Source organism: Monodelphis domestica, chromosome 1 (genome assembly GCF_027887165.1).
Source record: "Monodelphis domestica isolate mMonDom1 chromosome 1, mMonDom1.pri, whole genome shotgun sequence".
Classification (NCBI taxonomy): Eukaryota; Metazoa; Chordata; class Mammalia; order Didelphimorphia; family Didelphidae; genus Monodelphis; species Monodelphis domestica.
Genome location: NC_077227.1, coordinates 420,222,055 through 420,245,708, shown reverse-complemented (window position 1 = coordinate 420,245,708; position 23,654 = coordinate 420,222,055). Strand labels below are relative to the sequence as shown.

At 35.8% G+C, this 23,654-nt stretch overlaps 1 protein-coding gene across 1 annotated transcript in view; it reads left to right on the top strand.

Annotated features, from left to right (window-relative positions):
• MEGF9 (multiple EGF like domains 9) overlaps positions 1–23,654 on the top strand; it is a 125,842-nt gene that overhangs the window by 80,693 nt on the left and 21,495 nt on the right. The gene's annotated exons all lie outside the window — the stretch shown is intronic.

Below are 23,654 nucleotides of genomic sequence, written 5' to 3'. Positions count from 1 at the left end.
TTCCTGCCTGTTAAAATGAAGTTGGACTAAATGTTCCCAGAATTCCCTTCTAGTCCTGGTGGTCCATAAATTTATCACTTTAAAGGAAGATGAAGGCAATTTCATCACTACTTCTTTAACAAACTTTCCTACAAATGCAATAGCATGAGCCTGATATGTGGAATACAGGATCTGTTCATCATTTTGCAGCTTGTTTGCCTTAAAATGCAGAGGTCAGTGGCTAAAATTGAAGCTAGTAGTCACCCAAAAGGCAGTGAAACCCTAGAATAGTATTGAATGACTGCTTCTTTTACATGGATTTTGGTTTAAGAAATGGCAGAGGGTGGGGATGGGGAGCCTGGAAGGAAATATTTCATTAGGCTTGCTATGCAGGGGCTCTCTGCATGTGTAACATAAAATAACCTTGGTGCTATATAAGACATTCAAAATCCAACATTGTTCTGAAGAGAATTGCTTATTTGAGCCTAGAAATCATGCTATACAACAAACACAGGGTTATTTGGTTTGGAAAAGAGATAATAAAGGAGATAAGAAGGGGGATCTGATCTTCAGCTGTGTAAAAAGCTGGCATACAGGAGAAGGATAATTTTTGTACTTATCTTTAGAGGACAGAACTGGAAGCAAAGAGCTAAAGTTTTAAAAAGATGAATTTTGGTTGAATATGATAAAATATTTCCTTATAGCTTTCAAAAAATTAAAGGCAAGAGTCTGGATAATTACTTGTTGAGATGTTGTAGTGGGGATTCCTGCTTAGGTATTTCTTGAACTAAATGTGGCCTCTGAGGTCCATTCCCACTCTGAGATTCTAAAGTAGTCCTTGTCTAAAAATAACAGAATATTTACCTATATATCTATATGTCTGTCTGCTTATCTATCTATATGTAATTTGGTGACTTTATACTAAATTGGAGACTTTATACTAAATTTATAAGTAGTTATTAGCAAAGAGAAAAAGAGAAATAAGGTTTCCAACCTTTTTAACTTAAAGGTGTGTGTGTGTGTGTGTGTGTGTGTGTGTATGTGTGTGTGTGTGTGAGAGAGAGAGAGAGAGAGAGAGAGAGAGAGAGAGAGAGAGAGAGAGAGAGAGAGAGAGAGAGTATGAACTTGTGAGTTTCAAGCATTAATCCCTTCCCCCCAGATCCACAGCCATTGTAAGGATGATATTAGAAAATAAATATTGTTTTATTAGTTTAGAGATAAGAAGTAAAGTGGTTGGTTTGAGAAAAGAACTGGAGTTTGAAGCAAAGCCAAGAGAGCATGTTAATTTCAGATGTGACAGTTATAACCATTTTTCTATGTCAATTACTCTCTGGCAGTTGGCAGGCACACTCTCAGAGACTCTTTCAGCACTGGAGGAGGTATCATCTTTGCCTCTCTCTCTCTCTCTCTCTCTGTCTGAGGAAAAGATCTGAAGGAGCTCAGTGTTTTCCTTTCCCAACTTGGGAAAAATTATTGTGGTATTTATAGATAGTTCAACTCTGAGAAGACCAAAGAAAAACCTAACTTGATTCTTGTTGAGACCCAACCAACTAGCCTTTGCTATTTTATAAATTTGAAGGTGAAGTTAAGATTTATAAGGATAATGGTAGTTTTTATTTAGATACTATAAATTTGGGTTAGTCAATTAGGGAGGAGCAGTGTAGCCTGTGAAACACAGGAGAAGCGGTTCCTTGTGGAACCTGGGAGTTTATTTGGGTGGATTTAGAATCCATTAGAATTAGAAATCCTTTCTTTATCCTTATATATTTCAATAAATATTTTCTTTTATAATAAGAGTCGCTTTAGTGTCCTTGTGCCTGGCCCTAAAGGGAAGTTCACATTTGAGCTTCACTTCATCACTGAGGATACTTTTGATTACATCTATCAAAAGTATCTGAACAGTTTGAACCTGATTGGTGAGTTAAAGTATCCAAACAGTTTTGAACAGTTTTTCTATCTATTTTGTTTAGCTCGCCATTTAAAAAAAATATTTTTACACCATATATCATATCTCGTGGCCTCCGTGATTTCCATTGGTCAAGAACCTGGCCTTCTACTCTAGCAAACTGAGGCATGTGACTCCTATACCTACTTAATATGGTGAGTCTTCTGAGATTGGACTGGGTTGGAGGTCCCCCAGATATCTAATTCATACAGGCATATTGCAATTTATAAAGTACTTCATATATACCAATCTATAATAGCATGATAATTAAGGATTACTAGCCCCATTTTATAGATCATGAAAATGAAGTTGAGAGAGGTTGTGAGTCCCCTGTCACACAGCAAGTGGCAAATTGAAGCACAGGGCTTCTATCTCATTGTCTTTTGGCTCTTTCAACTATACCATGAAATTGCTAGACAAACTTACAAAAATGGGAGCATATATGTAATTCAATTGGCATCAAATTAATATTTGTTGTTTCCATTTCCAAGCCTCCTATTTGCTAATGTTCTTCCTCATTGTGGTTAGAAACTAGCTCCTCTGGGAGAAACAATTAAACCACTGATTTCTAACTTTGAGAGTCCCCTCCTCTTGTGGCTTGGTGATGACTTTTCTGAACTTCCCTGAAAGAAATCACTGAAAAGAAATCTGCTGTCTTGAAAACCTAGGCTGTTTGTAAGACTTCTATTATATTTTGTTAACACATTGTTGGAGTTAAGGAAACTTGTTTTTTGATGACTTACCCTTTTCCTGATTTAAATGGTAAACTGGCTTTCCCATAAAAATCTGAGGCATAGTTTATCCTAAATTATATTCTTTCTTTTTAACCCTTACCTTCCATCTTAGAATCAATATTGTGTTTTGATTCAAAGGCAGAAGAAGGCTCATCAATGGGATTTAAATGACTGGCCCAGGGTCACACAGCTAGGGAGTCAGAGGTCAGTTTTGAACCCAAGACTTCCTGTCTCCAGGCCTGGCTCGCTATTCACTAAACTACCAAGCTACCTCAGCTATACACTTAAATATTGGAAGGGACCTGGAGTGGCTCATAGATAGGTTTCAATATAATAGCTAACTTTTAGGGATTGAACAACATGAATAAAAGGAAAAGGAACAGAATTGGGCCTGGTACATTATTTAAATTGGAATTCTTTTTTTTTTCAAGGTATTTCTTTTTTTTTTTATTTTTCTTAATTCTTTTTTTTTATTTTTTTTTAATATATTTTATTTGATCATTTCCAAGCATTATTCGTTAAAGACATAGATCATTTTCTTTTCCTCCCCCCCCTACCCCCCATAGCCGATGCGTAAGTCCACTGGGCATTAGATGTTTTCTTGATTTGAACCCATTGCTTTGTTGATAGTATTTGCATTAGAGTGTTCATTTAGAGTCTATCCTCTGTCATGTCCCCTCAATCTTTGTATTCAGGCAGTTGCTTTTTCTCGGTGTTTCCACTCCCATAGTTTATCCTTTGCTTATGAATGGTGTTTTTTTCTCCTGGGTCCCTGCAAGTTGTTCAGGGACATTACACCACCACTAATGGAGAAGTCCATTACGTTCGATGATACCACAGTGTGTTTGTCTCTGTGTACAATGTTCTCCTGGTTCTGCTCCTCTCGCTCTGCATCACTTCCTGGAGGTTGTTCCAGTCTCCATGGAACTTCTCCACTTTATTATTCCTTTTAGCACAATAGTACTCCATCACCAACATATACCACAGTTTGTTCAGCCATTCCCTTAAATTGGAATTCTAATTGAATTTAATTTAGTGGATTAGTGCTTTGTATCTAATGCCCATTTTCTAGTACATTGGCATAGATTTATTCTGCCTGTTGAATCTACTCTTCCTTTAAGACCTAGCTCAAATGCCACCTCTCCCATGAAATTTTATCTGAGCTTCCTACCCCAAGATGATAGAGATACCTCTGTTCTGCTAATCTCTCTTTTTCTAGTTTGTATTATATTTACAAATTTCCTATTATGTATTCTCTCTCTTTCCTTATAGAGTCTAGACACCTTGTATACATAGGCTGGATCTTTTGTTGCCTTCAAGTGGTTACACATCATAATCAATCTTCATGCCCCAGTTTCTCCCTCTATAAGACAGACTTTAAAAGTCCTAACATGGAACAGCCTCCCAGAGGTATTTTTATTAGACTGTTTTGAGCTTATTGGAAAGAAAGAGTCCCATCTTTCTCAAGGAATTAAGCACCTGACTTACTAGTTTCCTCTTTTTTCCAATTCTCTCTACTATCCTTGCCCTTATACTAGGAGACTTTAATATTCATATTGATGCTTCCTCAAACTTCCTAGCCTCCCAATTCCTTAGCCAGCTAACCATGTGACCTTTACTTTCCACAAGCTATACTGCTTGGTTTTGGTTCACTCATTAGCATCTCCTGCCCTGTCCTCTCTACACCCTGGCCAAGGAATCATAGAGATTTCATGAGCTTTCTTCATCAGAATGCTCAGCTACATCTGCTCCTCTGATTGGATAACTGGAGGATGGACCAAAAAATACCTCTCAATGTCTCCATTTAAAAAGGGCTCAGATATCTAACTTCTTCATTTCTCACCAGCTGTGCTTCTTGGGTTTGACTTTACTATTATCATGCTCCTATACTGGCTACCCTCTTCTACCTCCTTCTCCTCTCTACCCTACCCCTTCAGTTTTTCAGTTTCTTTTTTCATGTTTTCTACCTTTGTTAGATAGTAAGCTCCTTGATAGCAGGGGCCATCTTTTAATTCTCTTATTTGTAACCTCAGTGATTAAGCACAGTGCCTGGTACATAGTTGGCACTTAATAGACGTTTATTGTATATTATTGTATTATTGTCTCCCTTAATTCTCCCCTCAGTCACTAGATCTCACCATTATCCACAAAAGTTCTATTGCCCTTACTAGAAACTGTCATCACCCTATCTCACCTAAACCGCTATCCTTTCATTTCTCCCTATGCCTTCATATTTCCTTTCTTTGAGACCCATAAACCCTCTACTACTCAATACTTTTTCAGGCTGCTGCCCCCTTCACTTTCCTCCTCCTCCAATATTAACCTTAAAGGACATCAATTGCCATCTTGTGTTCTCACTACTCATCTCTTGCTAAACTTTTAAAGTCTGTGAGTTTATCCTGAGGCATAAGCTGCCTAAAACTGAAATGTACTGCTTGATAAAACAATAAATTCTTTATTACTTGAAGTAGTCAAGCAGAGGCTGAATGAATTTTGTGAGATGTCATAGAGTTGTTTCATGTGAACAGGAAAAGAGTTTGATTAAATCACATCTCAGGCCTAGTTCAGCTCTAACATCCATTAAAAATTACTTTAACACCAAAAATAAGTATTTCATTCAAGTAAGGCTTTTTTTCCTGTTTCTATAGGATGTTGTTCACTAATACTAACAAATCCTACTTTGCCTTTTATTCAAGGAAAATGGTGCAAAGGTATACATTGGTTGCTTTATCAAACTTTTAAAAAAGAAAGCTCTTTAAAGATGTATACATATGTCTAATTTTCATTTAAGATAACATTACCAATACGTCAATATGTAGGTTTCATTTTTTTTAATATCCATAATAATTTGAAAACTGTAAACAAAATAATCTCATCATTCATTTCATTTGGGTCAAGGAAAATATTTCTAGCACATGTATCATGCACTATGACAAGCCAGACAGAGTACAAGGATAAGACAGGAAGCTCAGAGATTAAGAGTTTCTGGTCCTACAATTCTGAGGGCCTTATGAGAAAGAAAGCTATTCACATCCAGAGAAAGAACTGTTGACGTAGAAACACAGAAGAAAAACACCTGCTTGATCACATGGGTTAATGGGGATATGATTGGGGATGTAGACTCTAAAACAGGGGTCCCCAAACTTTTTACACAGGGTCCAGTTCAGTGTCCCTCAGATTGTTGGAGGGTTGGACTATTAAAAAAAAAAAAAACTATGAACAAATCTGTATACCGCTGTCTGGGATAGCAGAGGCTGCAGCGCTGGCTGTGATGGACCTGTCACACCTTGCTCAGGCCTGTCACTGCCACCACTATACCGGGCAGCAGTATACACAGTGTGGAATCCCCTCCCCCAGTTTTCTGCTCACCATGCTGATGTCTTCCATTGTGCAGAGCCACGCAAAGGATTATGTCATTGGAAGTAGTACTGCACGTGAGTGATGCTGTGCTTTGCAGTGCTACCACATACAATGGTCCTCTCACTGACTACCAGTGAAAGAGGTGCCCCTTCCAGAAGTGAGGTGGGGGCCAGATAAATGGCCTCGGGGTGGGGCACAGTTTGGGGACCCCTGCTCTAAACGATCACCCTAATGCAAATATTAATAATATGTAAATAGGTCTTGATCAGTGACACATGTAAAACCCAGTGGAATTGCTTGTTGGCTATGGGAGAGGGATGGGAGGAAGTGAGAGAAAGAACATGAATCATGGAACTTTGGAAAAATAATCTAAATTAATTAATTAAATAAAAATTTTCAATTTAAAAAAATTCAGGTCCTAAATGCAACTTGGGGAGCAAATAAATTGCTTCAACTCTGTTTTTGTTACCTATGTAAAATTAGTGTTTTGGATCAGGTGATCTAGAAGTTCCTTCTAAGCTTTAAGTTCTGTGTTCTAAGGTCCCTTCCAGCTTGAACTTATTGTATGAGTTTAAGGCAAAATGGGACTAAGTTTATAGTTTAAGACTCCAAAGTACATAAAGAGCCCAGAGTTTCATGGTTAACCTCAGACAATGCATGGTTAAAAATCCAGAAAGCCCGTCTTTTCTTTTAATACATTCTATCTTAAAAGTAACTTCTCCTTTATAATGCATAACCTTTCTACTCAGTCTACCAATTATTAACTATATATCTGCTATTACCACCTGAATGGAGAGAGAGGAAAACTCTTCTCTAGACCTCTGACTGATGTTAGTGGACATTGACCTGACATGCTATCACTGTGATTATATAGTCATCACTCTTACTCTTTTGTAGTATTGTAAATAAATTCTCTAAATTATTCTATATTGAAGATTCCTATTCTGTTCTTAAGATTATTAAGCTGCTCCTGGTCCATAAAGTGTGAGTTAGCTTGCCAAAACATATACTTTTATATAAATATACTATAATATATAACTATGAATAGAAATATACAACTACAAAATATTCTTCACATAAATAAAAGGAGTAATAAAACTAATTGGATGGGGTAGCTGAGTGGTTCAGTAGATTGTGAGCCAGACCTAGAGATAGGAGGTCCTAGGTTTAAATCTGGCCTCAAACACTTCCTAGCAGTATGGTCCTGGGCAAGTCACTTAACCCCCATTGCCTAGCCATTACCACTCTTCTGCCTTGGAACCAATAGATAGTATTGACTCCAAGACATAAGGTAAAACTTAAAAAAAAAAAAGTTAGAAGGGATTCTAAAACAGGTAAGGGTTAAAAAACAACAACAACTAATTGGAGAGCACTTTACTTTTTGTCGTTGGTCCATGCCAATGTTATAATAATAATAGTAATAATAATAATAATAATAATAATAATAATAATAATAATATGAACCAGAGAAAACGTGATATGATGGGGGAAAGTATTGAATTTGGAGTCAGAGAACTAGGCTTTAAATCCCAACTGCATTTCCTTGGCCAAGTCACTTAACCCCTCTGGCCTCCATTTTCCTCATTAGTAAAATCAGGGAATATGAATTAGATATCCTCCTATAATATTTCTTTAGTTCTAGTCTATAGTCTTATTATCCTCATATATGTCTATAGATTTAGAGCTATCCCATCAGATTTTAGATTTAGATAATACTTAGAAGTGGAAAAATAAAATTCATTTAGGAAAAAAAACTCTAGATTCAAGCAAATTAAGGGAGTAAAAATATTAATAAAGGGGGCATAGCATCATGAATGATTACTGTCTGTACCAAAATAAGCTCAGAATGGATATATGAACTAAAAAGAGTTCACTATAAAAAAATTAGGTGAGATTAAGATTAGATATCTTTCACAACTATGGTTTTCGTATAGGAAAAAAATTATTAAGCAAGGGATAAATCAAATCATAAAAGATAAAATAAACATTTTTGCTCAAATAAAATTCTTTTTTTTATTTAAAATCAATAAAAAGCAAATAAAAAGCAAAATGGCAAAGCATGGAAAATATTTGGTTTGAATTTCAATAATAAAAGTTTGACTTCCAAAATACTTAGGAAATTAAAATACATTTTAGCACCAAGAGCCATTCCCCATTAGGTAAGTGATCAGAGGATGTGAACCAACAATATTTTTTTAAAAATAAAAAATTGAAGATTATAAAAGACAACAAAAATGTACTCTAGATCACCATAATAATAAAACAAGCTAAAGTAATTATGGAGTTTTATCATATACCATGTCACTTGTCATATATGGAAACAGTCAACATTGAAGGAGCTATAGGAAAAACAAGCACACTGATGCACAATTGATGGAGCTGTGAAATAGTCCAACCATTATAGAAATCAATAATTGTTAAACTATGTAAGAATATAAAATTTAGATTTTTATGCTGTAAACCTTAAAATTTCTTAGACTTATAAATGTTGGAAATTTCACCATTGGGAAATTTCATACTTGAAAAATTTCCTATTGATAGTGGGAACTCTATTGGAATGTGAACCCCATTGGCATGGGAGGTTCCTCCTCCTCCCTTCTTAAGATTACTTTCGGACAGAAACCTTTTGCTGAACAATGGAAAGGGCTTTGACCTATGCTTAAGCATAGAACAGGAAGTTCTTTGAGTCATGATTGATTTTAGAATTGATACAATAGAGATACTTGGAATGACAGAACCAGGTCTTAGAAAATACAATTTCCACCCCACTCAGTCCTAACAGGATTTAGGAAGGGCTGCAGCAAAGATCAAGATTTAATTATTTGAGAATATGACCTTCAACAGACATGTGCAAAGCCACAGACCTCTGGGTGGTCCTGGGTTAAGCTAGAGCCACCATTGGCACAGGGAAGACATGGACAGTGATTGGTAGATGTGAGAACTGAGGGGAGGGAACTTGGATGGTTTCCTTAAAGATATAGGGGTCTGAGGACTGAGGGGTGGTTGGTTGGAGAGGTTTTTGCTCTGAGAGGTGGTGCTTTGAGAAGTTTGCTCTGAAGGAAGCTGGAGGTGGAGGCCCCTGAGACTGTTTCTCCATTTTGGTCACGTTAGTGATAGGGACTGATCTCTTTTCTTTGCCTCAGCTATCTAAGGGCTTGGGCCTTTTGGCCCAGCCTAAACAGAAGGGGTATTTAAGCCCTATTCCCTTCTCTCCCCTTTCTTTCTCTCTCTCCTTCTCTCTATCTCTAATACCTTTCTTCCTCCTGTTTGTAATTAAACTCCATAAAAGGTTGACTGCTGACTTGAGTTTTCATTTAGGAATTACATAGCTTAATTCCTTGGCGACCTTAAATTAATATATATCAGTCTTTTAAAGTGATTTCCTTGTCACAATGCTAATATGAAAGTTATAAAGTAATATTGTGGTCACCGATTTAAAAATATTATAGCTTAAGTCAAAATGACTTTTAGTAGCTTTATTTACAAAGATGTGGAAAGAATGAAAGTGGAAAAATGTAAGAAGAGGGTAGAGAAATGTCTAGCCTACCACCCTAAGTGTTGTTCCAGTGTCTCGCTCAGCTATGGCAGGGCTCAGTAATTTTCAGCCAGAGGACCCAGTGGTGTCTTCAGCAAGCATCCCACCAATGCAGCCTCCTCCAGGAAAGGAAAGCCTCTCCAGAACCAATTTCTCTAGAAGCCAGGAAAGGAAGGCCAGCTACTCACCCAGCTCACCAACACAGACTCCAAAGACAAACTCCCAAGGAGAAGTCTAAAAAGCAAAGTCCTCAAAGAAGCAGTTCAAAGGAGAAGTTGTCCTCCAAAGAAGTTCAAAGGAGAAGCTTCTTGGACAAGAAGTTCAGGACTTTCTATAGTCCCTTTTCCATGTCATTGCCTGTCCCTTCCTCCACTTTCCAGGAACCAATTGTAGACCAATTTGCCTAGCATTGCCCAAGGAGGGTGGCAGTAGCATTTGGAGGTGTGAACTTACTCTAGTAAGTGACTTGTGAATTCTCTTGCTTAGTGTTAAGTAGGTGTGCTTAAGTTTTTGATTAAGTTAAAAGTTATTGATTGATAGACAAAGAAAGTTTGATTTACTCTTCACAAATTTTACTTATCCTTTGACCCAGCAATCTGATGCCTGGGTACATGACCTAAAAAACCCAAAGACAAAAATAAAGATCTAATAAATATATAACAAAATATTTGTATCAGGATTTTTCTTGATAGTAAAGAACTGGAAATAAAGCATGGGTCCTAATTCTAATGAATGGGAATAGTTGAAAATCATATAGAATGAGTATGAAATAGAATATTAATTTACAGGAAGAATTGACAAATATTAGGAGCTCAGATTTACACGAACTGCAACAAATCAAAGAATAAGCAAGAACCAAGGAAACAATATACACACTCAATGCCTGTAGCAATGTAAATGAAAAGATTACTAAGAAAGAAAGTGAAGCCTGAGTAATCGGGAAAAGCAGCAAACATCTTGAATGATAGACCTTCATCCTGGCAGGTAAAATTAAAGAGCTTACTTAGAATATTGAATACATTATCAGATTACATCACTCTGTCAGATGCTTTTGCATAAATATTTTTCTTTGTTAATAAGGGAGTTAACAAAGGAGTGTGTGAAATAACTGTAGTTTAGCTAAACAGCATCAATAAAATATATTTTTGAAAGAAAGAAATCAGACACATCTTTCAGTATGAGAGTTTTAAATGTTATTTGTTAAAACCAATATCCTTGGAATATGGAAATATGTTTTGCATGAAAGTAACGATATAACCTATATCAAAGTATTTTCCACCTTGGGAACTTGGGGGGGGGGGGGCAGGAGAGGGAAAGAACCTGAATCACAAAATGTCAGAAAACAATTGTCATAAATTATTTCTATGTGTAATAGAAAAAATAAAATTCAATTAATTTTTAAAAATTTTAAAATAAAACCAACATCTTCAATTTACTTACTGATAATTTTACAATAATATTAGTTGCTGAGAAAATTGAATTTTCTAGGTCAAGACTGCCATATATTTTTTTAATATTGTAAACTATTTGCTGTTGTTGTGGTTACTTTTACATATTTTCCCAAATAGTAGGCTTTGTAGATAGAGTACCAGACTTACCAGTTTTGGAATCAATAAGTCCTAGGTTCAAATCCCACCTCAAGTATTTACTAGCTATGTAATCCTGGGCAATCCACTTTAACTTTTTCTTAGTCTGTTCTTCCTCATCTATAAAATGGCAATCAAAATGGCACCCATCTAACAGGATTATTATCAGAATAATCAAATGAGATAATGCATGTAAATTGTTTTGAAAATGTTAAAGTGCTATAGAAATGTTAGCTATTATTAACTTCCTATCATTCACAAACTACAGATGACACATGCCCACACTATAAATAGACTTCAAAGTATCATTGAGAATTCAACAATTTGAAACAGGAACATCATCCCAGACCAAACGATAGTCCTCAATTACCTGAACATAACAAAATCTCTTTAAATATGTGTGTTTGTGAGGGTGCAAAAAATATAGCCACGTCAAACAAATACATTTGCCATGTCAAAAATTTATGTCTCATATTTTGTACCTTCTGATTATCTTTCCCCTTCTTTAGGAAGTCAGTAACAAGTTTCATGAAAAGTTATCTGTAGTCTTGATACACAAATTTAAGAACATTTTTAAATGAATGTCACCATAATCCAATGTTTATTACAGTATCTTCAAGCTATGTTAAATGAAACTTTCAAAATGTAGAAATCTTGGGAAAGAAATCAAAACCTTATAAGAACAGGATAAAGTAATAGGAATTGAGTGATAATACACGTATAACCCAGTGGAATTGCTTGTCAGTTCTGGGAGGGGGGAGGAGGGAGGTTAAGAGAGGAGGGAAAGTACATGAATCATGTAACCATAAAAAAAATACTTTTTAAAAATAAAAAAAAAAGAACAGGATAAAGTATAGATAATACTCATCATCCTGTCTGCTAGTCTATTTGAACTACATGCTTAACCTATGAGGAAGGAAAAGATGGTGTTAATCCCATTTTTTAAATTAGGAAATACTCAGAAAGCTTAAGGGTCTTAATCATAGTTTGTTGGGTTGTAAGGAATATAAACGAATGATTGAATGAAGCGTTTATTCTGTGCAAAGCACTGTGCTTCTGCTGGGGATAATAGAATATAGAAATACATGAAAATAGAAAAAATGACAGTTTCTGCTCTCAAGGAGCTCACATTCTAATGGACATAATACATATGGAAGGGCCCTAGAGTCCTTAGAGTGCTATAGCAAAGCAGATAATACCTTTATTGTTTTATTAAAAATTAAACAAAAAATTTAATTAATTTTTATTTTTATTTAAATTTATTTAAATTATATTTTTATATATTTTTTTATATTTTTAATTTATTTTTTATTTTATAGATATAATTTATATAATATATAAATTATATAAATTTAAATTTTTTAAAAATATATTTTATATATTTAAATAAATTAAATTTATTTAAATAATTTAATTGATTAAAAATAATATATTATTATATAAAGATAATCTTTAATGTGATTTTTACTATAAAATACCCATTTCTAATATCTAATTTCTAATGTAGCAAGAACATCTTTTCTAGATCTTCAGTAGCTATGGCTTTAGCACCTTTAGAAGCAATTGACAGATTACATCTCCACAGAAACTGCTGTGGCTCCAAGCACTATGCCAAAAACTTATTCCCAAGGCTTTGGGGTTCAACAATCTGGTCTGTTTCTATCAATGTCTAAGAAGAGTTTGGTTAAGATGATAGTGGTAATTTGTGTGGCCTGGCATATGATGCTTCTTTACCCTATCTCAGGATGGCTCACTGCTTCAAACATGATATAATTTCACTTTTGCCTCTATCTAAATCATGAATCTCTTCTGTAATGTCCCAGCAAGTGGTCATCTAGCCTAGTCTTGAAGATCCTTCAGGGACAGGGAGCTTAGCATCTACTTTGAGGCAATTAATTTAATTTTTGGATGACTCAAAATGTTCCTTTTATGGGTTTAAATCATGCTCCCTCTAGTTGTTGGTTCTAATTCTGCCCTAGGAAATTAAGCTGAACAAGTCTAATCATTCTATCACACTGACCTTCAGGCATTTGAAAATAGCTAACAACATGACCTGATCCCCAAGGTCTTTTTAAACTACTTTTTAGCACTACTAGGTAACAAAGGTGGGATTTGAACTCCAAGTCTCTTTTGTTCTAAATCCAAAAAGCTACTTTGACTTTCAAATATTAATCTATCATGAAACATCCTAGAAATCCATTGATTTTATAAGTACAGTATTATAATGAAGCAATTTTTGGAATGTGTAGAATGGTTATATCAGAGATTATGTTCTGTCCATACTTGGTGGTCATAATGGCATGAATCGCTCTTTAAATGAGTTCTTTAAGCTTCATATTTGAGGCTTACAAGACTTGAAACAGTTATACTTTTTTTATGGGAAACCAGGGGAAACCCAAGGCCAAGTGCTTCAGTGTTACAATTCAGTCACTGAATTAGGTAGAAGGGTTTAACAGTGTTTTTGGTCTGCTTCACCCTCTAGGTAACATTTCATGTTCTGAAAAACACAGCTGCTCTTGGAAAAAGGAGCACTGATTAGATTTTCTAATGTAAGTGGGGGAGCTGGGACTTTTTCTGTAGAACAAGGGTCCTTCTGTTCTAGCCTGAGCCTACCAATATCAGTTTTAGAGTCTCCCTTCAGAATTGCAGATTTAAAAAAAGGATATAAAAAACAGGCTATAGGTTTATAACTTTTTATTCTGAGTTAAGACCTTCATAATGATTAGAACTGTCCCAAAGTAGAATGGACTGCCTCATTAAGTATGGTTTCTTGTCATTAGAAGACTTCATGAAGATGTTGGGTGATGATCTAGCAACTATAGTGGAAATACATGTATCAGGTAGGAGTTGAATAGAAAATGAAATATAAAGTTCTCCAACTTTTACAATAAACAGCACTTATGAGTGTTTTCTATGTGATAGGCTCATCTTCTAATGGGGGAGAAAACACAGAAACAGGTGTGTACATACAAGAGAGATACAATGTAAACAAGCCATAGTAGAGAGAAGCACTGGCAGTGATTGCAGAATATTGAATTTAAGACTTGAAGGAAGCTTGGAGCTAGAGTTGTAGAGGGAGAGCATTCTGGGCATGGGGGAATTCAAGTGATAAGGCACAGTCACAAAATGGAGTGTCAAGTTGAAGTAGCATCTAGATCACTGTCACTGGATCATTGAGTAGGTGGAGGGGAAATATGAGAAGACTGGGAAAGGTCACAAGGGCTTCAAAGGTTGGAGAGGGCTTTTAAAAAAGCCAAACAGAAGATTTTATATTTGACCCTGGAGGTAATAGGGAGCCACTAGTGGGGGAGGGGGAATGTAGGAGGGAGTTCAATCTGGTCAAACCTATAAATTAGGAAAATCATTTTGCTAGCTCAATGAAAGATGGATTGCAGTGGAGAGAAAACTTGAGACAGAGACCAACCAGATAGCTATTGCAATTGTACAGGTATAACCTGATAAAAACCCAAATAAGTGTGGTGGCTGTGTGAATAGAGAAAACCAGGTGTGTGTGTGTGTGTGTGTGTGTGTGTGTGTGTGTGTGTGTGTGTGTGTGTGTGTGTGTTTGCCCTCTCTGTCATTCCCATTTTATTATAACTTATCTTCAGTCTAGCTGCTTCAAGTCTCTCTCTGCTTCTGTTCATCCTCCATTCAACTGCCAAAATGATTTTCCTACAGCACAGGGCTTGACCATGTCACCCACTCTTCTCAATAAACTTCAATTAATCCCTATCATCTTCAGGATCAAATACAAAACTCTCTTTTTGATGTTCAAATTCCTTCATAACCTAATCTCATGCACCCACCTTTTAAGTCTTCTTACATTTACTCCTTGTCATATACCCTTCAATCTAGTGACACCGGTTTCCTTGTTGTTCCATGAACAAGACTCCCATCTCTTGGTCCCAGGCATTTTCTTTGGCTGTCCCTCATCCCTAGAATAATCTTTCTCCTCAATTTTGCCTCCTGATTTCCTTGGCTTTTTCAAATTCCAATTAAAATCCCATTTTGTATAGGAAGACTTCCCAAATTCCTTTTAATTCTAATGTCTTCTGCCTCTTTAATTATTTCCTATTTGTTCTGTATGTAACTTGTTTGTATGTATTTTCTGGTTTGTCTACCCGCTTCCCCACCCCCCACCCCCATTAGATTATATGTTCTTTGAGGCTGAGGACTGCATTTTGCCTCTTGGTGTATCTCCAGCTCTTAGCACAGTGCCAGCACGAGATAGGCACTTAATAAGTATTTTCTGACTGCCTAAGAGATGTAAAAAAGGTAGAAATGACAAAGCTTGGCAATACATTGGATATGTGGAATGAGTGTAAGAGAGGAGTCCAAGATGACACCCATAGTAGGAGTCAGGGTCACCAGGAGAATGGTAATGTCCTAGACAGTAATAAGGAAATTAAGAGGAGGGAAAGATAAGGAGTTGTTGTGAGACATGTTAAGTTTGAGATACCTATAGGACATCTGATTTGGGGGTATTGCGATAGATGTCCAAGAGGTTGTTGGTAATATATGTGGAGCTAAGTTCTTTAAAACATGGCCCCTTTCTATCTTTCAGATCTTTGTCCATTTTGTTCCCTCCCACACACAAGCCTACCCACTAATTCTACCATTGCTGTTCTTTACACACAATGCTCCAAGTCCTGACTTGGTGCTTTGTAAGGGCTGTCCCCCACACTTGAAATATTCTCTCTCTCCTCACTCTCTTCTCTCTTTTCTTTCCCTCTCTATCACCTCCTTATCCTTTTCCCAATCATTTCATGAGTTTTTGCACTTTAGTTTATTCTACAAACTGTATTTTCAGATATTAAAGGAGGACTTGCTTTTGACAGATTCTTCTGCCTTACACTGTGGGTGCTCTTAAGTTGAGCTCTAAAAGTCATAAACAAAAAAACTATAGATGTATATAATGGCAGTATCCATTTTTATTAAAAAATTGAGCACAACTTGTAGTATTCCATCATGATTGAACTAATGGACTGTCAGCTATATCTCTTTAGGGATGGATGTATCTTTTATGGACCAGTGTTGACAAGCAAACTGTTGTCTGAACAACATGGGAAGAATAAAGTGTTGTTGCAAGGCATATTGTAATGATTCTTCTGGGTTCACTTGATGTTTGTTTTATTCTGTGACTTATTCTGTTTTATTCTGTGTTTATTTTTAACTCTGCAGTAAGGTTCCATCATAGGTTAAGCCTAGGTATTAATGTGATAAATAATTGGAGGAATTGAAGGCTTTGGTGTTGTTGATTTTTTCCAAACACAATTTCATTGACACTTCAATAATAAAAATAAAATAGTGAAACAAAATACTGGGCCAGGTGTTGAATTTCATTCTAGTCCCAGCTCTGTCATTAATGGTAAGACCTTAGACTAGTCACTTTTTTCTCCTGAGCTTCAGTTTTTGAAAATCCACAAGTGAATTGTACCAGAGAAACATCATCATCATTATTCTCTTAATGAACTTAAAGTAAGAAGCATTTCAAGATAGTATTAGCTTCTGACCTTCAATTCATAACAAATATTCTATTTCCCATTACCAGATGCTTTCTGGAAATAGGGAATAGACAGCTAGGTGGTGCTATGGTTAGATTTGTAAGTATGGTATTATTTTGAAGAATTTTTAAGTACAGTAAATGCCAGGCCTTGAGTCAGAAGACCTGGGTTCAGATCTTCAGACACTTATTCAGGCCTTCAGACAGTTATTAACTGTGTGACTCTGGGCAAGTCACCTAGCCTCTTTCTGTCTCAGTTTTCTCAACTATTCAATGGGAATAATAATAATAATATCTATTTCACAGAATTCTAGTGAGAATAAAATGTTTGTAAATCATTTAGCATAGTGCCTGACACATGCTTAATACATACTTGTCTCTCCCACTCCCTCTTTTCTAGAAATTTTATCCGAAGGTCCATAATTTGGCTTGCAGCAATGGTGTTCCCTGTACAACCAGGAGAATCACAAGGTTTTTTGCTAAGATATCTCACTTCTTCCCTAACCAAAATTTGGAACTCCTGTCTTTAGGAGAAAAAGCAAAATCCTTTGGGAAGAGTAGAAAAATAGATAACTCTAAAACAGTTACCTAATGTTCAATTGGTGCTTCATTAAAACTAGTTGTAGTAAAATATGAATCATTTGTAAATAGAAATACAAAATAGAAACTTATATTATCAAAAATCCACTAAGAAATTTTCCCAGGAATATCAGAGGCTGTCTAAAGACCCATCCAATGAAATGTATTTGAGTAATTTTTTTTTTTTTAAATAAAACCCTTACCTTCCATCTTGGAGTCAATACTGTGTATTGGCTCCAAGGCAGAAGAGTGGTAAAGGCTAGGCAATGGGGGGGTCAAGTGTCTTGCCCAGGGTCACAGAACTGGGATGTGTCTGAGGACAGACCTAAACCTAGGACCTCCCATCTCTAGACCTGACTCTCAATCCACTGAGCTACCCAGCTGCCACCTATTTGAATAATTTTAGATTTTCATTTTGCTTAATGGTGGCACAGGAATCAACCATCCCAAATCCTTGCAAACTAATATTATTAAAATTATAAAATGTTTAGTAGGATTGCTACACCTTCTACAGTCATAAAATATTTAGACTGGGATAAACCTTAGAGTAGAGGATATGATAGCTAGACGGAATCTTAAATAGCTTCCAATCCAGTTTCATTATTTTTGGGGTGAGGACAGTAGCTCAAAAAGGGGGCAGTGATTCACCTAAGGTCATACAGTGAGTTATTGACAGAACTGAAACTAGTAACTAGATATTTTTGACTGAAAATCTAATATTCTTTCCACTTGCCTAAAGCTTTCTTGATACTAAACACTTCTGAGGAAGATTTTAGAAAACTCACTACCCAAGAAGTTAAGCTGAAACAAGCTCATTGATTCTCAATAGGAAAAACATTAATATCTCCTTACTCTAGCTGGCAGTGACTTTCTTAATCATAATTCAGTCAGAGTTCCATTCCCAGAGATGGGTATTCCCTTTGTTATTCTGTTCTAGGCACTCGAATCACCCATTTGAGTGGGCATCCCTCTCCTTTGAGAGCCTGCCCTTTTCAACAGCTGCCTAGAGAGGGAAAAACACACACAGGCTGATAAACTAGTTGAACAGTCTGGATACCACCCTTCACTTTTTTTCCTGAGTAGATTTAAAATAACAGGAAAAGGATTTTTTTCTTTTCTTTTCTTTTTTTTTAAGGAGTCTGGGAGGGTTGGGGTGCAGAGGGGAATGGGGACTGTTTGTTGTAAAGCTGCACTGGTAGTGCTTTCTCAACATGTTACTCATGGCCCAGGGCCAAGTTCTGCATGTGTAAGAATTAAATCACTCAGCAAATAGAAAGCTTTGCCTGTGGTCACTTCTTTTATAGAATAAAGCCTTTACAACACTCCCTTTCATTCTCTGCCTCTATTAGAGACTGTTGAACACTCCTCGAAGCAAAGGTCAGTGATATAAATGCAATGAAGCCACAAAAAAAAAGTCCTGTTAACAGACCAATTGTGCTCATAAAAATCCACAAGCTTGAAATAAAAGACCTTCAGTTTCATACTTGGAGAGGGAGGATTGAACTGGATCTTGATGAGAAGCCAGAAATCTAAAAAATTGAGAGTAAGAAACAAAAAAAATGAGATAGAATCTGTTTTTTGGATGTGCAGCTCATTGAAGACTCTGGCTATGACTTGATGACTAACTCATAACTTTGGCTACTCGTTATTTGTGTGTATAGATTTTAAAAATCTTTGATCACTGAATTGTGGAAAACTCACAAGATGGATTCAATGTATGTAGTTTCAATTATTCAGGAACTAATTATTCATTTTTTGGGATAATTCAGATCCTTTGTTTTGCCTTCCTAACATAGAATGTTAGTATTGGAAGGAACCCTGTACTGGACCAGTCCTAGTAAGAAAACTTTAATTCAAGTCCTACTTTGAAAATTACTAGTCATATAGTCCAAAGCACTTTACTTCTCTCTGGGTCTTTCCTCACTGGTAAAATTCTGAAATGAGATAAAATGCATTTTTAGGGCCTTCTAAGTTTTAACACTTTTTTCCTCTGATTTCTAAGACCCCATTTGAGCTCTAGAATCTAGAATTCTGTGATTCAAAGTATTGATTCTCTAAGATGATTTGGGGATATTGGTTAGTATAATTAATGAGACAGAAAATGCATTTTATATCATAATACTTGTGGCATTTTTATTAGAACAGTAATTTAAATTCTTTCCTAGAATAGTTTTCAGTTTCTTATTAAAATGGCTATCAAAGTGAACTTAGTCTTATTTTTATTTGGATATAATGTTTGCATTATTATCAACCTCATACAGTTATTGAAAAAAATACATTGTGAATTACAAAATGCTTAGTAAAGCTCTGCCACTACCTATCTCTATTAATGTGGACAAGTCATTTTGTTTAGGGAAATTTGTTTAAGGTAGATGATCTCTGAATTTCTTTCTTTTTCTAACATTCTATGTTGCAAGGTCTCTTTAAGTTTTAATATTCCATATTTTTTGAAGCACCAATCCTCTCTACTATTGTCCCTTACCTTAACCATAGTCCAGATAATATATGTGTGCTTGGGTCACAGATTCTAAACAGCTTTGATATTTAGGGAAGTACACAAAATCAAGGATTGTTAGCAAATTTTTTATTTCATATCCTTTCTTTTAACTGTGATTTTATACAAAATATTTTTTCTTTAGAGTGTTGTTCTCCCCTAAAAAGGGATTTTGATTCCATGATTTGACATTTTGGTGTTAGATCTGCTTTTAATATTGCCCTCTCCACTAGCACCACACATACTTTAGAAATCATTATGCAATCAGCAAAGCTTCTTTGGTTGGAAAAAAGGGTAGCTTTATCACTGAAAACATTGGGCCTTTGTACTAAACATTCTTTGCTCTTTTCAGAGTGAATACTCTAAAACATATTTAGAGAGAATCTGTCTATTGACTGAAATTCATGTTCTGAAAGAGCATACCATAATATCAAAGATGACTTCTAATAACTGATCTTGACAGAGTCAAATAATTTTTAAATGTTCATTTGAAAATTAAAAGTTAATTTGAATAAAAGTTTTCATGGCAAATGAAAAATATCAGTTAAGAGCTTATTTCTAGAACTATGAAATAGGTTTGCTAAGGACTTAACCATAGTATCTATAAATGTATATAGCATATAAATGTTCAAGTTGGAAAGGACTATAGAAAATAGAATATTAGAACTGTAAGGAAACATAAGTCATCTAGTCTCACTCTATTACTTTTTAGAGAGAAAAACTGAAGCACAAGAGGTAGGGTAGTTTGCTAGTGTGCACGACATTAGCAGAGCCCATACTAACCCAGATAATTTATATTTATATAGCACCATGTTAGCAGAGGCATAGGGTCCAGAACAAGAAGGGTTGTGGTCCCTTTGTAGTCTACCACAGCTAACATAATATAGTTTGTGGCATCATATTTTAATAATTGATTAATTGAATTTTTTTTGTTTTAATAACAATTTCCACTTAAGTTTTTCCTTTTCTTTAAAAAAAAATAAAACAACAAAACCCTTGCCTTCCTTCTTGGAATCAATACTGTTTTAGTTCCAAGGCAGAAGAGTGGTAAGGACTAGGCAATGGGGGGGTTAGTGACTTGCCCAGAGTCACACAGTTGGGAAGTGTCTGAGGCTAGATTTGAACCCTTCTCTAGGTCTGGCTTTTAATCCACTGAGCCACCCAGCTGCCTCCTCCACTTAAGTTTTTCAAAGTTATGTGATCCATATTGTCTCGCTCCCTTCTTCCCTTCTTCCTTCCAGAGCTGACAAGTAATCCAGTCTGAGTTATACATGTATTATTATACAAAATATGTTTCCAATTTACTCATTTTTATAAGTGAATAATCTTATAAAACCAAATCCCCTAAACATATATCCAAATAAGCAAGTGATAAATCATATGTTTTCATCTGCATTCCTACTCTAGCAGTTCTTTCTCTGGAGATGGATAGCAAATTATCCTGGATCATTGTGTTGCTGTTAGTAGCAAGGTTTATCACATTTGATCATCCCACAATGTTTCAGTTACCATGTATAATGTTCTCCTGGTTCTGCTTATTTCACTCTACATCAGTTCATCTAAGTCTTTCCAGTTTTCTTTGAAATCATCCTGTTCATCATTCCTTATAGCACAATAGTATTCCATCACCATCATATATGTGGTATCATATTTTAGGAAGAAAATTGGAACATAACTAGAACTATGTAAACATGATGCTAAGTATACCAGACACCATACCATATGACGATCAGTTGACAGGTATGGTGATTTGGGGCAGTAGAATACATGACTTAGATGTAGCATGATGGATAACTTCCAAGTATTTGAAAAGATGTCAGGTGTGGAGGAGAGATTAGATTTGTTTGGTCTGGCTGCAGAGGGCAAAAATAAGAGCTGTGTTGGAAATTGTGGAAAGGTAGATTTAGGTTCAGTGTAAGGAAAATGTCTTTTTTTTTTAAATTTTATTTAATTGATTAATTTAGAGCATTTTTCCAGGATTATAAAAAATCATGTTCTTTCTCTCTCCTTCCCTTAACCCCCTCCCATATCCTATGCACAGTTCCATTGGGTTTTACATGTGTCTTTTGTCAAGACCTATTTCCATATTATTGATATTTGCACTAGGGTAATCATTTAGGGTTTATAACTTCAATCATATCCCAGTTGACACATGTGATCAAGCAGTTGTTTTTCTTCTGTGTTTCCTTTCCCACAGATCTTCCTCTGGTTGTGGATAGCATTCTTTCTCATAAGTCCCTCAGAATTGTCCTGGATCATTGTATTGCTACTAGTAGAGAAGTCCATTACATTTGATGGTGCCACAGTGTATCAGTGTTTGTGTACAATGTTCTCCTGGTTTTCTGCTCCTCTCACTCTGCATCAATTCCTGGAGGTTATTCCAGTTCACATGGAATTCCTCCAGTTCATTGTTTCTTTGAGCACCAACAGATTTGTTCAGCCATTCCCCAATCAGAGGGCATCCCCTCATTTTCCAATTTTTTGCCACCACAAAAAGCATGGGTACAAATATTCTTGAACAAGTCTTTTTACTTTTTGTCTCTTTGGGGTACAAACTCAGCAGTGCTATGGCTGGATCAATGGACAGACAGTCTTTTAGCGCCCTTTGGGCATAGTTCCAAATTGCCTTCCAGAATGGTTGGATCAATTCACAACTCCACCAGCAATGCATTAATGTCCCAATTTTTCCACATCCCCTCCAACATTTATTATTTTCCTTTGCTGTCATGTTAGCCAATCTGCTAGGTGTGAGATGGTACCTCATAGTTGTTTTGATTTGCATTTCTCTGATTACAAGAGATTTAGAACATTTTTTCATGTGTTTATAGATTGTCTAGTCTTGTCCTTTGCTGGAAAATGTCTTAATGGAGCTGTTTGAAGGTGAAACTAACAGCTTTCAAAGACCTCTCTAGAGCTAGAGGACTTAAAAGACTAAAATGACTATTTTTAAACAATATGTGTAGGTTAAATGATCCATGATTGGATGAGACTAGAGAATGACTTAAGGTCCTGAGATAACTATGATTCTTTGATAGCCTAATTCTTGCATTTTACTGAGAGGAAGCTGCCCTAGGGATGAATTCTTATTTAATTCACTTTCAGGAGAATGACACCCATAATAAATAAGGAAGGAGATTAGACCTGCCATTTTCATTGACTTAGAGATCTTTTGGAATAGAAAACACCCACTACTTGGAGTTGCCTAGAGCACTGAACTCAGGGTCACATAGCTAATGTCTGAGGTAGAACTAAAATTCAGATCTTCCTGGCTTCAAGGATAGTTCCACTATCCATTACAATACTGCCTCTTGAGACCCATTTATACACACATCAAAGCTCCACATTTACTCAGTCCTCTGACAGAATGTATTACATTATGTTCAAAATTATTTTGAGAGTCTTGGCATGAATAGATAAAAGCCAATCCCAAGCACTGACCCCTTGAACAGATTTTACTCTGTCACACTGGTATTTTTCCACCAAAATTGATCGATCACTGTCAAAATAGAAAAATTTCCTTAGCAAAAGAGTATTTGTTTCCAATTTTTGGTAGTTTGCTCCAACATATTTATTGTAAGTTGGTTGCTGAATAATTTTTCAGACCAGTTTTCAGTATTTCAGTTTCCTGATACAACTGGAATAATATATATGGTATGTAAAATTCTTTGCAAACTTGAAAGTGTCAAACAAAAACAGATGCAGAATGAACTTATGATTTCATCAATATAGGGAGATTCTGGAGAAAATTTTCCACTACTAGTTCAGTTCAGCACCTTCTTTGGAACTTATCATCTTAGCGAGTTGCCCAGAACACCAAAAGGTTTTATAACTTGCCCTTTTCCATATAGTTAGTGTGTCAGAAATGGTACGTGAAGCCATATGCATCTGAACCTTATAACCAAGACTTCCTGAATACAAGACCAGCTCTATACTCACTAT